General features: G+C 36.7%; 1 protein-coding gene and 1 long non-coding RNA gene across 7 annotated transcripts in view; one reads left to right on the forward strand and one right to left on the reverse strand.

The window, feature by feature from the left end:
* LOC135831216 (uncharacterized) overlaps nucleotides 1-6,588 on the reverse strand; it is a 256,152-nt gene extending 249,564 nt beyond the window's left edge. Inside the window, exon 1 of the long non-coding RNA XR_010556163.1 lies at nucleotides 6,487-6,588. This is a non-coding gene — a long non-coding RNA (uncharacterized LOC135831216). The remainder of the gene's footprint in view (nucleotides 1-6,486) is intronic.
* LOC135831213 (mucin-5AC-like) overlaps nucleotides 1-13,595 on the forward strand; it is a 407,292-nt gene that overhangs the window by 255,637 nt on the left and 138,060 nt on the right. The window lies entirely within an intron of this gene.

Consider the following 13,595-nt stretch of genomic DNA (forward strand, 5'->3'; position numbering starts at 1 on the left):
TAGGGTTCCTAATAGTGCGCGATGTGTAAATTTACTTCAAAAAAATTAATTCTTGACAAAAATCGCAATAATACGTTTCATTATCACAAGAACACTGAGAACAGATATAAAAAACATGAGTACTTGACGAAAATTGCGAAAATATGTTTTACTATGAGTAGGGGTTATGTGTGAGCTTATTTCTGCATAGGAAGCCCATTGTTCAAGTATTCTTTCACTCTTAGGAATATTTCGTCACTGAAAACTAACACCCTTTAGCCTTTTACAGGTATTTAACACTCCATTCTATCAAAACAAAAGTCAGGTAGTGAAAAACACAAGTGTGTTTACAAATTTTCTAGGATGCGCACTATTGGGAATCCATGGTTCAAAAATATCCTCTATTTCTTTAAAAATTATTTTCAAGAAAACGAAAGGATGAATTTTCAAACTTTTACAACAATATTAAAGAGGATAAAATTCCCTACAAAATGATATAATATAAGTTATCTCATAAATGTTTGCAATTCAACGAGAGCAATACAAATTGTTAACTTTCCACTAAAAAAAATTACATCAGAAATTGAAAATTCACATTTTTTGACTTTGCACGCGTAAAATTTAGCCAAATGGCTTGTATGATACATCAAAATAATCGTCATGACACGCTCTTTCAAATGAGCTACCTCACGAATTTTTCAGTGGTGCCAATCGCGAGATATGGCGCTGCGCACTATTAGGAGACTGCGCACTTTTAGGGGACTTTCCCCTACAGCAGAATTTATTCGTGAATGTTTTTTCAAACTCTTTAGAACTATTTCCTCAGTCTATTAAAGTTGATGGATATACGAGTAGTCGAGTACCTATGGTATATGTTTTTGGGGATTATTGTCTGATTCTGTCAATGTCAGTCTATACTGAGACATCTTGTAGCATATAGTAACAATATTTAAATAGCATTCAAGCAAAATATTCCACTGCATAAATCATAATAATGATGATGCATACCGCTTACCCACGTTTTTAAAGTATACTAAAAGCAGGATAAGCATGCGCCAATTCAATACGCTTGAATATTTTGCATTGAAAATCGTTAAATCACTTTATATGGGTACGAATTCAGTGGTAAACACTTGAAACGAAAATTTGATTACCTTTCAACGAATGAAATGTTTACAAAAATAACCGTTTAGAGTTTTTCAATAAATCCAATTGCATTCGGGCGCGGAACATTACGCGAGAATATTTTTACTAAATGTATACGATTGGGGCGCGTTTTCGAGCTTTGCAAAAATATTCGTTGCGCGAGAGAAGGGAGTTAATATTATTATGTATGAAGTACGGCGTGAAAAGCAGCCATGATTAAACGATAAAAAACGAACGAACGAACGCTAAACGGTAAAAATTTTATTTCGATAGTTAATGTAAATAAAATGACGACATTAAATCGTTCAAATTTGATTACATTCGGCAACTTTATTCTATTCTGTTTGGGAAAAACGAAAGCGGTCGTGTTTTTATTGGTTTTGTATACATGTCGTTTGTCAACAGGGATCGTACCTGTACTTAAAATATAAGTTTACGCTATAAACTACCACCATAAGGTGATATGTTTCGTTTACTGTTATACATCGTTTTGCAACGAGAAAGAAAAAAAATTGCCTAAAATATCGAGAGAGTTTTCTCTCCCATAAAACATATCGTTTTATTATGGCCGAGTTATAATTTGAAATTCTACGTTCTGATGTTGTTTTTTTGCTCACTTAAATTCAAAATTGATTTTCATTTTGATATTGCTACATCTCTATGTTGTTATCTTTGTACTGAAATGACAATTTTTTTGTCGAATTTTATTTGAGAAAATTTTCCGTTGAAAATTGAAAACGTGCAGGTACTTTTTTTGTACCTATCTTATCTACGTCGAATAAATGGAAAAATTCCGAGATGAAATTCATTATGATTTTTTTCAGCGCAAATTAAATATTATCATAATTTACAAACACGAGTAAGATAATGAAAAAATTGTGTCGTGCCTACGCCTCCTTACTCAGAAAAGAAAAGTTCTCGGTTGTCATTTTTTTGTGTTTCAAATCTGTCGTGAAAATTTTAAATAAACAAGAACGAAGAGGAATTTTTCACTTGTTAATTTTTCTCGATTCGAAGACCTGATTTGAATTTTTTCTTATTAGGTATTGAATTTACACATCGTCGCGGGAACTATATTTTTCAGACGTTTCAAGAACCCAATCGTCGAGAAGTCACTTTAAAAATCGTGACTGAGCAACTTTTTATTAAAATAGGTTTTTTTACGTGGATTCTCACAAATTTAGTTTTTGGGCGTTTTTTGAGTATCTTCTTTAAACACTTTTTAGATTCCAACCTCAAAATTTCAAAACCTTGAAAGTCTTCTCTCTTTAAGTAAATTCTGTAAAATCCAAAATCCATTTTCAAAAGCTACTACTCAAATGAAACAAAATTTTCGGACTTTTACTCATTTGGGGAGGTTCTGGGGGCCATGGGTGAGACCAATTTGAAAAATTAAGGCTATATTCGTGTTCAGCGATATCGAAAACATACTATTTCATGTGTCACACGAATGATACCATTTTTTTGACATTTACCCCCATTGGGGAGGTGCTGGGGGCCGTCGATGAAGTCCAATCAAAAACCTGACGTCATATTCATCTTCAGCGTCATCAAAAACATAATATTTCATGTGTCGCACGAACAAAACACTTTTTTGAACTTTTACCCCATTTGGGAGGTGCTGGGGGCCATGGATGGGGTCCAATCAAAAATTCGACGTCATATTCGTGTTCATCGTCACCAAAAACATACAATTCGATATATCACATGCCCCAGATTTTTTTTTGAAAGTTTTGCTCCAATTTGGGGGAGGGGGTGCTCTCCCTCCAATAAAATGTCTCATCTCGAAAATTAAACATTTCAAAATAACATCAAAATATACATCTATGAAAATTTTTTCACAATTTTAAATAGTAGTTCCCGCTTACAGCGTCAATTTAAAATTTAAATTTTCAATTTGGAAGTTCAACTTTCAACTTTTGAAAATGTCAAAATGCTTAAAAAGTTCAAAATGTGATGTCTTTTCGAACTGTGAAATCAGTTTTGATCAAAATATCATAGCTTTGGAGGTATGCGCTGCTGAAATTGAGTACCTCGAGACAATGTGAAAATAATTGAAGCCCCTCTCCCCCTCCCCCTCAGGGAAGGAGCAAAAATTGTATATCTATCTGTTACCGTTAAAGTATTTACTCCAGGTAATGTATGAAATAACTTACATTAACGAAAAAGTATTTAATTTCACATGATCGGAAAATAAGTAGTTTCCTAGATAGTTTTGTGTTTGGAAAATACGTCTTTAACGCATCTATCAAAACATGTGCGGAAAACAGTTACTTTCCTCCCTAGGGAGGAAAGTAACTGTTTTCCGCACATGTTTACAAATTCGAAATCAGCCATTTTTTTAAATTTTAGCATTTATTTTCCTCTCATATGAAATTAAAATAGTATACGCGACAGGATTGGACAGTAACGCGATTAACTTGTGCGATTTAAGTCGCTCGGCTTCGCCTCGCTCCTTAAACTTCGCACTCGTTAATCGCATACTTTCCGCTCCTATCACGTAATATACTATTAATGCTAGTAAATTGTTCACAGTTCACCTAGGTAATGTATGAATTATCTAGTTATTCCATCTATGTGTGATCAGTTAAATCATGAAATGAGCTGTTGAAAATATTTTTGTGGTGAGTTTTTCATCAAGTGAAGGGGGTTTTTCAACTTTTTCAACGGATACGTAAAAATAGGAAGTCAAATGGTTCAACTTCACCAGTCAACACTTTTTTTCATGTTCTAATAAAAAAAATCACATTTTTCGCAAACTTTCAATTTTTTAAAATCAACTTTACGACATAATGCCATCCCAATTTTTTAGTATGTTGCTTAGCATGAAAAGTTGTCCATAATATATTTTTTTCAGCATTTTTGAGAGTTGGAATGATATGAAAACTACGTTTTGAAACTTTTCGAGCTGATTTTTCATACGAAAAAAAAGGGCAACACTGATTTTTATGATATCACCAGAAAAGCCTTTCAAAGCCCTAACTATGGGAAAAAGTTCCATTTTGGTGGGTATCGCGGTTATGGAGTTATCTACTGTTGAAATGGATGATATTTCAAGTTCACTGAAAACTTTGACACCCCCTAGCAGCCTTTAAAAAGGGCTAGAGGGCTGCGATTTGCGCCATTAGTCATCCCTTTGAAAGGTCTTTCCACAGGAAAAATTAAAAATGATCGCCGACCCTTGCCATTTCTTGGTCAAATTGAAGTGGAATGACCCTTCATATATGTTGTAGCTTTGAATTAACCTTCATTTCTTACTTTATCTTAGTTCATTCATTGAATTCACACTTTAACTAAACACACCTCGTGTATGTATGAAATAACTAGGTAAAGTGTAGAAGAAAATTCTATTTCACACTTTTTCGTTAATGTATGAAATGACTAGTTATTTCATACATTACCTGGCATAAATACTTTAACGGTAACATACCTACTTCTTCAAATTTTAAAATTCACTACCACACTTTAGAACTACTCCCACTACTTTAAATCACTCTGAATCAATAGACTTCAGGACTGTCGTATAGGTATTCGTTGTGCCTTACAATGAGAAAGTAGATTTACTGAGAGTCATATCTGATCTCTGTACTAGTGGATGTTAAAAGTCGTGAGAGTGGGGGAAAAAGCAGGCTTTTTAACCAAAAAAAAAAATTTCGGTCAAGGTTACAGTTGAAAATTTTACAAGAAATTCAAAATTTAGGTTAAAGGTTACGTTTAAGGTGATTAATTTTCTAAAGATACGGTTATGGTTCAGGTTATGGTTATTGGTGATCATTTTTTTTTTCGGTTAACGGTTAGGTTACGGTTACAGTTTTTGGTGGTGATTTTTCCAATTGAGGTTAAAATTTTGGTTAGTGGTTCAAATTACAGTTGAGAATTTGAAAATTCTTAGAACTTTTCCCTGAATTTGAAATTTTGAAGTTTAAAATTATAAACCTGGTAACATTTAAATTCAAAATTTAACAATTTTTTCAAGAAACAAATCTTTATTATCTCTTATCACTAAAATATCATTTAAGATCGAGCCTCAATAGTTTAATATGTAGCTAATGAGTATGATGCAACTATAGTTTCAAATTTTTTGAACTTTCTATCCACGTTTTTTAATTTCATTTTTGATCATTTTTTTGATGAAAATTTCATATTACTACAAATCACATTAAAAAAAACCACTGATAAAAAGAAATGAAAAAACAGCACTTTTCAATTTTTTTTTTCATTTCTAACCGGTTTTTTTCATTAAAGATTTCAGTTATGGTTATGGTTACAGTTACGGTTCATTCTGATCTCAGAAAACGATTATGGTTATGATTACGGTTACGGTTAGCGACAGTTAGTGATATTTCAACAAAAAAGTTTTTTTGGTTAAGGTTAATTTTTTTTGGTCAATTTACTGGTTAATTTTTGGTTACGGTTAATGGTTAAAAACCAGTTAACAAGCCTGGAAAAAAGATTGCATCCGACGTTTAGATGGAATCTTACCTAAACTAGAATGATTATTAGGTATGTATTTTCGAGGAAAAGTGAACGGTCGTGTTTGCGTTCACGTATTTGAGAACAATTTTACAAGATTTTATTAATCGAATATGAATGATAAAATGGAGTAAATTGTAATCGAGTCTGGTGCGCCGGCCCAGAGATGACTTGTTCATCTTCTGTGGCATAATGGTGTGAATTACTTTTACTCCTTAATAAGAGTTTTGAGTTTTCAAAATAGTCAAGGTAAATGACTGATGTCTCAAATATTTTATGCTATGGTCAAGGTGATGATCTCTTCATAAATAGTTAAATAGTTCATGTAAGAACTTATCAAGTTGGAATTTTAGAATCGAAGTGATCAATGAATAGATCGAATGATTTAGAATATTTAATTGCCATCTTAATTTATTAATTTAATGTTTCTTTTTGTTATCAATTAGAATTTCGTAACTCTCAAAAAGGGATATTTTCCCAAACCTTTCATTCTTTTGATTAGATAGGTTGATACATATCTCTGTGAATATTCCCCAGATTTTTGATAATGAGAAACGAGTACTTTTTGATATACTAATATTATGTGGTTAGGCAGGTTCCTTTTTAAATTCCTGTAACGATCCTATTTCCCTGAAATCCCCATGTGTTTACTATTTTATGCAGGTACCTATCCGATTCCTACACGCCAAATGTCATTAAAAATCCCCTTCTGTAATTCCTATAATCAAAACCTATACCACAGGACAATATTCAAATCAATAATTTTTAGCCTCGAGGAGAAGAGGTACATAAAAGCCCCGTTAAGCTACTCGAGCACGGCTGATCCAAGAACAACAATAAAACATCTAACCCATATCAAAAGCCACCAAACTAGAAAAAAAAACTCACCTCGACCATCACAGATTAGCTGAAAACTTTCACCGCAATCTGACATCGGTTCGCAATTGGAATCTGCAAAAACAACAACAGCAAAAAATCAAATTACAACACGTGTTTATGCATAGGACTGGTTGGTAAACAAAAATCGCAACTAATTCGTTTCTAAACTTCGCCATCGGATGAATATTTTAAACATCATTGATTGAGTTGCCTAAACAACCGTTAACGTTTACCATTTACTTTGGAATTTGCAAACCAACACGAATGAAGGGTTAAATGAACAAACTAACCGCAAAGTTGAACCTTTCACTCAATTCACGATCTGTTACCTTCTTGGAAACTGCCAAGTTTACGGTAGTAAATTTTTACACCCTTGTTATATTTAGTTTATCAAACCAAAAAGAATTTTCAATCACTGTGCTTTGTTTCTGTAATGAGTGTATCGTTTATACCAGAAATGAAATATTATTTTGCAGGTAAGTATGTAGGTACAGCTCAAGTTACACAAATATGTACCTACGTAATAATAATCGAAAAAATAAATATTACATATTTTTTCAAGAAATAATAGCTCGAGATTAAGAGCGGAATTCGGCTTGTACATTTTACAAAAACATATAAGTTTACAATGTATCATGTGTGGTTGTGGAGTAGGTATAGGTAGATACTAAAGAGGTACGTAAAGTATAGACTGGGGATACACTTTGGAACGTACAATACGAGACGAGAGCTATTTATTGAAGAATATCCTTTCGCTTGGTATAATATCTAACCGTCCGAATGGACAAGGCCCACTTTGAAATTCTATGAGCGCGTAAAAAGGTGTTATAATGGCACGATCATTTATAAAATGACCCGGTTGCCGTATCTATACTTTAGAATTCGAAACACCGCAAAATACCTGCTTGCTTTAGCCTCTTTACCAAGAATTTGTTGCATTGTTTGGCAAGTCGCGTATCTTTACTGTAAACGGAAGAATGTACGAGGTATTTTTTTCCAAATACTATTTTTTTTTCCAGATACCAAAGGTGGTAAATTTTTCGGCAAATTCATATTTTTCGAGGGGAAAAAATTCACAGGAGTAAGAAATTTTTCTTCGGTCTGCTTTGGATTGTAGTTTAAGATAATGGAACAAAGCGAGTAATCTTATTACTTATTTACGTCCGAGTTTTGATAAATTTGTCGGTATAAAATTGGATATTTTTGTTAAAAAATGAGCAAATTCGCGTAATTATTTGTATTCGATTTTTTCGTTGTAATTACCTGTAATTCGAGCGTTATCGAGATACATTGTATCGTTTTCGTTTCCGAGAAGTCAACAAAATCATCCGATGACTTTTATAATTTTTCTACTCGAGTATTCGTTTTTCCGTTCGAGTTTATTACGTTTTATGATCGCATTATGGCGATTTTATTTCGTTTTATTTTATTGTACATTTTGTATTAGTGTAAATATGTTCGAATACATTTTTTATTTCGAATTGTGCACCGTATTTCAATAGGTTATGGGTACCAGACGCGCTAAACTGTGCCTATTCGAGATAAAAACGCTAATCGTGATGTATTTCGTTCGGTTCGTTATCTAGAAACGATTACGGTGGTTCGAGTGCATATTCGCGTTATCTTCAACGTTACAAATTAGATCGCAGTCGTTAGCTGTTGATATCTAATTTCACCATGGATTATATCAAGGGTATAAAGCCTCTGTCCTGTTCCAGTGATTGGCCGTCATGGAAAGATAAAGTGCTCGACGTACTCGCCTTATTTAATGCCGTGGAGATCGTCGAAGGTAAATCAACCTGCCCTGAAGAACCAAAAACGACCGATACCGCCGCCGACGCCGCCAAAACACGTAATTCCATTGCAGCTTGGCAAAAAGCATCTCATCAAGCGAAGATAATCATTTCCCAAACGATTTCTCAAGACCTACACAGTCGCATCGCTGGTAGGCTCTCCGCACGTGAAGCATGGGTAGTGCTCACGAAAGAATTCGACGATAAAGCTGAAGATCAATTGTTCCGCGAATGTCTAAATTTCTTCAGCACCGAATGGAATGATATCGAAGATGCGCCATCTGTTGTTTCGCGAATCAAAAATCAACATCGTGAATTTCGAGCAGGCTTGGAAAATCGAAAAATCGAGACAGTCGATCAGCTGTTAGAATTATTGTTCGTTTCAAAAGTTTTGCATATTCTACCGAATCGATTCGAATCTTTTAAAGCGAGTTACCTTCTTATCAAATCTCAGGCTAGTAAGTCGCTCAACGATCTATCCGATGCACTTATTATGCATGAGCGTAACGTTAGTCCGGTGCATAGCTCATCAACGTCGTCATCCGAAGCTATGTTTGCTAAATCCGGCAAGAAGAATAACTCGAGATTCGTCGCTAAAACGTCCGGTGATCAACGTACTTCTGGAAATAATTCGAATAATTTTGGAAGTAACCAGCAAAACGATGTCATTTGCAAGTATTGTTCCGGGAAAGGGCACTGGCTCAAAAAGTGCTCTAGGTGGATAAACGACGGTAGACCACCCTTTCCAGCTCGAGCTAACGGTACTGCAAATTATTCGCCAAAAGTCAACGCTTCCGGTAGTTCGCCAAAAGTGAACGAAACGATAGCCGATTCAGAAACGAAAAGTGCTCTACTCGCCGATTGTGAGCAGCAAATGAATACGGTTATTTCCTCGAACGATACTCAAGCTTGGTGGATCGATAACGGCGCCACCAAACATATCACACCGCATCGAGAATGGTTCCAAACGTACGAACCGTTTCCGTCAAATTACTTCGTCAAAGCTGCTGGTAGTCGAGTCGCAGCTGTTGGTCATGGATCGATCGAAGTTGCTAGCTTCGTAAATGGCCAGCTTATCAAATTCGATTTGACGGACGTGTGGCATGTACCGAGTATTTCGAAAAATTTAGTATCTGTGCTTGCCGCTCACGATAAAAAGCCAGATAGTAAATTCGTCTCAAATCAAGTCTCCTGCAGTTTCGAAACAGGAGATCGCGTAATGTTCACCGGTTCGAGAAACAAACATGGTACGCTTTACAAAGCATCGTTCGACACCGTGTTACCAGAGCCTCAGGTGAATGCTGTTGAGAGCAGCGAACTAGTCCAACTCTATCACGAACGATGGGGTCACGTCGATAAAAATCTCGTTCGATCCAAACTCGCAGCATTGGGGCTACAAACGAAAGCCAACGCTAATACCGATGTCTGTGAATCGTGTCAGTTTGGAAAGGCGCACCGTCAGACGTTCGGCACACGTCTACCGACCAGATCAGTTGGTGAGCTGATTTCTGGTGATGTTTGCGGACCATTCGATCGTTCCTTCAGTGGTCGCAGATATCTGATCGTTATCAAAGATCACTATTCGCATTATCGACATGTGTTTGTCGAGAAGGAGAAAACGGCAGCCGTAGTATCTCGCTGTATTCGAGAGGTACTTTCCGAAGCTCGTACTCAAGGTCATCGCGTGTTGGAATTTTTATCTGACAACGGAGGCGAGTTCGATAACGAGGCAGTACGTTCGGTGTTACGAGATTTTGGTGTTCGACAACGACTAACTGCGCCATACACGCCGGAGCAAAACGGTTCTGTTGAACGTGAAAATAGAACGATTGTTGAAATGGCTCGAACATTGAAATATTCGAATCCAGATTACGCGTTTCCGGTATCAATCTGGGCCGAACTCGTTACCACCGCTGCTTATTTGCTGAATCGAGTAGGCAAATCATCGATCGACGGCTCAACTCCTTACGAATTATGGTTCGGTAAACCAGCTCGAATAAAACACCTTCGAATTGTTAGTTCGAAGTGTTACGTCCATGTACCTATCCAGCTACGCAAAAAGATGGATAAAAAGGTACTTGTCGGTTACCTCGTCGGATATGATGGTGATGAGCGATATCGAGTCTACGTTCCCGAGAAACGTGACGTTGTTTGTTCGAGAGACGTCACCTTCAACGAAAGACTTCAAGATTGCGAAGAACGCGTTACGTTACCAATCAACGACGATTTGCTCGATCCAGTTGATTATGAAAGTAACAGTGATTCTAAAACGAAGGAAACTAAAAGCACTGCGAAAAAGAGTGCACCTTCTACTCCGAAGAAATCACCGTCGTCTAATTCGAAAATTTCTCCAAAGTCATCGAAATCAGCGTCCGAGCACGAAGATTCGGATATCGATGATTTTCAAAACGCTAACAAAGATCTAGAAGAATCCGAGCTTCTGTCTAGATGGAGAAATTTACGTGACAACAAACGTTCGAAATCTGCGATTCTCAACAATCACGCTAATTGTGTTGAGATCGAGATTTTCTTGGCCGAATTAGATTCGTTACCGACCTCGTACGATGAAGCTATTCGAAGTCAAGAACGTTCCGAATGGAAAGCAGCGATGGACACCGAAATGCAGTCCATGGCTACTAACGACGCGTGGGATTTAGTTCCTAAACCTCCGGGAAAGCCTGTATTACGCAATCGATGGGTTTTCCGCGTAAAGACGAATTCGAACGGCACTATCGAGAAATATCGCGCTCGATTAGTTGTAAAAGGTTGCAGTCAACGACCCGGAGTTGATTACGATGAAACGTTTGCACCTGTAACTCGCCTCGATACGATACGATCGTTGTTAGCGATCTCAGCGGCCGAAAATATGATTGTACGTCAATTTGACGTCTCTGCAGCTTTCCTGTATGGAAAGGTCGAGGAAGAAGTCTACATGTGGCAACCCGACGGTTATAACGACGGTACGAATCGAGTTTGTCGATTGAAAAGCAGCTTGTACGGTCTAAAACAAGCACCTCGGTGTTGGAATGCTCGATTTCATGCTTTCCTCATAAAACTCGGTTTTGTACAAAGTAAAGAAGATCCCTGCGTTTACATCTTCTACGTAAAGCGAAATGGGAAAATTCGTAAACTCATTCTCGCTTTATACGTTGACGACGGACTGGCATCATCAGATGACGAAGAACTGATGGATGCATTTATCAACGCGTTGCAGTCCGAATTTAAGATCGTTTCGAGAACAGCTGACCAGTTCCTTGGTATTCGAATATCTCGATCTTCGAACGGAGATATCTCATTGGATCAGTCGCTGTATATCGAAAAACTTACGAAGCGGTTCGGAATGGCTGGCTGTAAGTCAGTAGATACTCCGATTGTAAAACGATCTATGACATCAGACATCGAGAAAACGTCTGATTTTCCCTACCGATCAGCAGTTGGCGCGCTGCTGTACGTCGCCAGAGGTACTCGATTTGATATTTCATACGCAGTTGGCGTATTATCGAGATCCCTGGAAAATCCATCACCCGAAGATGTTAGCTGTTTGAAACGCGTTATTCGTTACTTGAACGGTACGATAAACTTCATGTTGGTATATAAGTTCGATCCAACTGTCAAACAGCTAGAGTGTTACAGTGACTCAGACTTCGCCGGCTGTCCTACTACATCTCGATCGACAACTGGCGTTCTGATCAAGTATGCTGACGCGGCGATTTCCTGGATCAGCAAACGACAGCAGTTGGTAGCTGACTCGAGTTGCGAAGCCGAATTAATCGCCGCTAACGAAGCATCGAAGGAGACTATCTGGATTTCGAGATTATTTCGAGAATTAATCGATCTGTCCGACATTCCTGTGTTATTGGTGGATAACGAAAATGCCATTCGAATAGCCGAGAACGTCGAATTTCATAGCAGAACGAAGCATATCCAGAGAAAATACTTCTTCATCCGTGATCGAATTCGAGCGAATATGATCAATGTTCAGCATATTCGAACTGAGCAGCAATTGGCTGATATACTGACGAAGCCGTTGCCATGTCCAAGATTGTCAATCTTGCGAGAACAATCTGGATTAACATCATCGATTGTTTAGATCATTGGTTCGATAATTCTCGAATTAGGGAAAGTGTTAAAAAATGAGCAAATTCGCGTAATTATTTGTATTCGATTTTTTCGTTGTAATTACCTGTAATTCGAGCGTTATCGAGATACATTGTATCGTTTTCGTTTCCGAGAAGTCAACAAAATCATCCGATGACTTTTATAATTTTTCTACTCGAGTATTCGTTTTTCCGTTCGAGTTTATTACGTTTTATGATCGCATTATGGCGATTTTATTTCGTTTTATTTTATTGTACATTTTGTATTAGTGTAAATATGTTCGAATACATTTTTTATTTCGAATTGTGCACCGTATTTCAATAATTTTATGGTTAATTTTCGCTATAGGTCTATAGGTAGCGTAGAAGAATTTGATTTTTCATCCGCATCAGTGAAATTAAACTTCACACGAGTAATAACAGTAAAACAAGATATAAAAAAATCACTTACAAAGTCGTAGCCGTAACGGCAATAAAAACATCAAAATAGCCCCGAAAAGCAGACCCAGAAAATAAACTTAGGTTATCCAGGGTACACTACCGACGGTATAATAAAATAAGGATATACCCAAGCGAGCGAAAACGTACGAGGTACGAAGGTTACCTATATCTAGCTATACTCGTATACCTTCGATAGTGATAAAGAAACTGAAATTTATACCACAAGGTTTGAAATAATTGAAAAAAATTACCCATCGTGACGTATTACCATCGGTAATTACGATCGACAGAATGGCAGACCAAAAACAACGCACCCTAAACACATTCCATAGATTGGGGAAAAAATACTCGATGGTTTTATTAGCCACGTAAGGGTTTCGGGGATGAAACACGAGGATAGGGGGATGGAGAGATGGGAAGAGTTGAAACGTTCCAAAAATTTCAGCAATTTGTGTTCTCGTATTTAATTTCAAATGAATACATCAAGTTGAGGGTAAAAATACTACACGAATATCGTTTAAACATTGCTGCAAGATTGTCAAGAAAAATAAATTATACTGGTTTAAAATGCCAGAGAAAATGTATTAAAGTTTTAATAACATCGAAACCGCGGCAGCACGCTTTTATTACATTTCAAACTCGGCATTCAACATTAAATTTTCCTTTTAATATGTCTACTGTCCGAAATAATTTCGAATCGAGGTCCCGACAATATCTACACTCGCGGTGTAACTACATACATACAATAACATAACCTAATATTCTCTCTCTACAGCTGACCCGTTCG

The sequence above is a fragment of the Planococcus citri genome, chromosome 1, assembly GCF_950023065.1.
Source record: "Planococcus citri chromosome 1, ihPlaCitr1.1, whole genome shotgun sequence".
In the NCBI taxonomy this organism is placed as follows: domain Eukaryota; kingdom Metazoa; phylum Arthropoda; class Insecta; order Hemiptera; family Pseudococcidae; genus Planococcus; species Planococcus citri.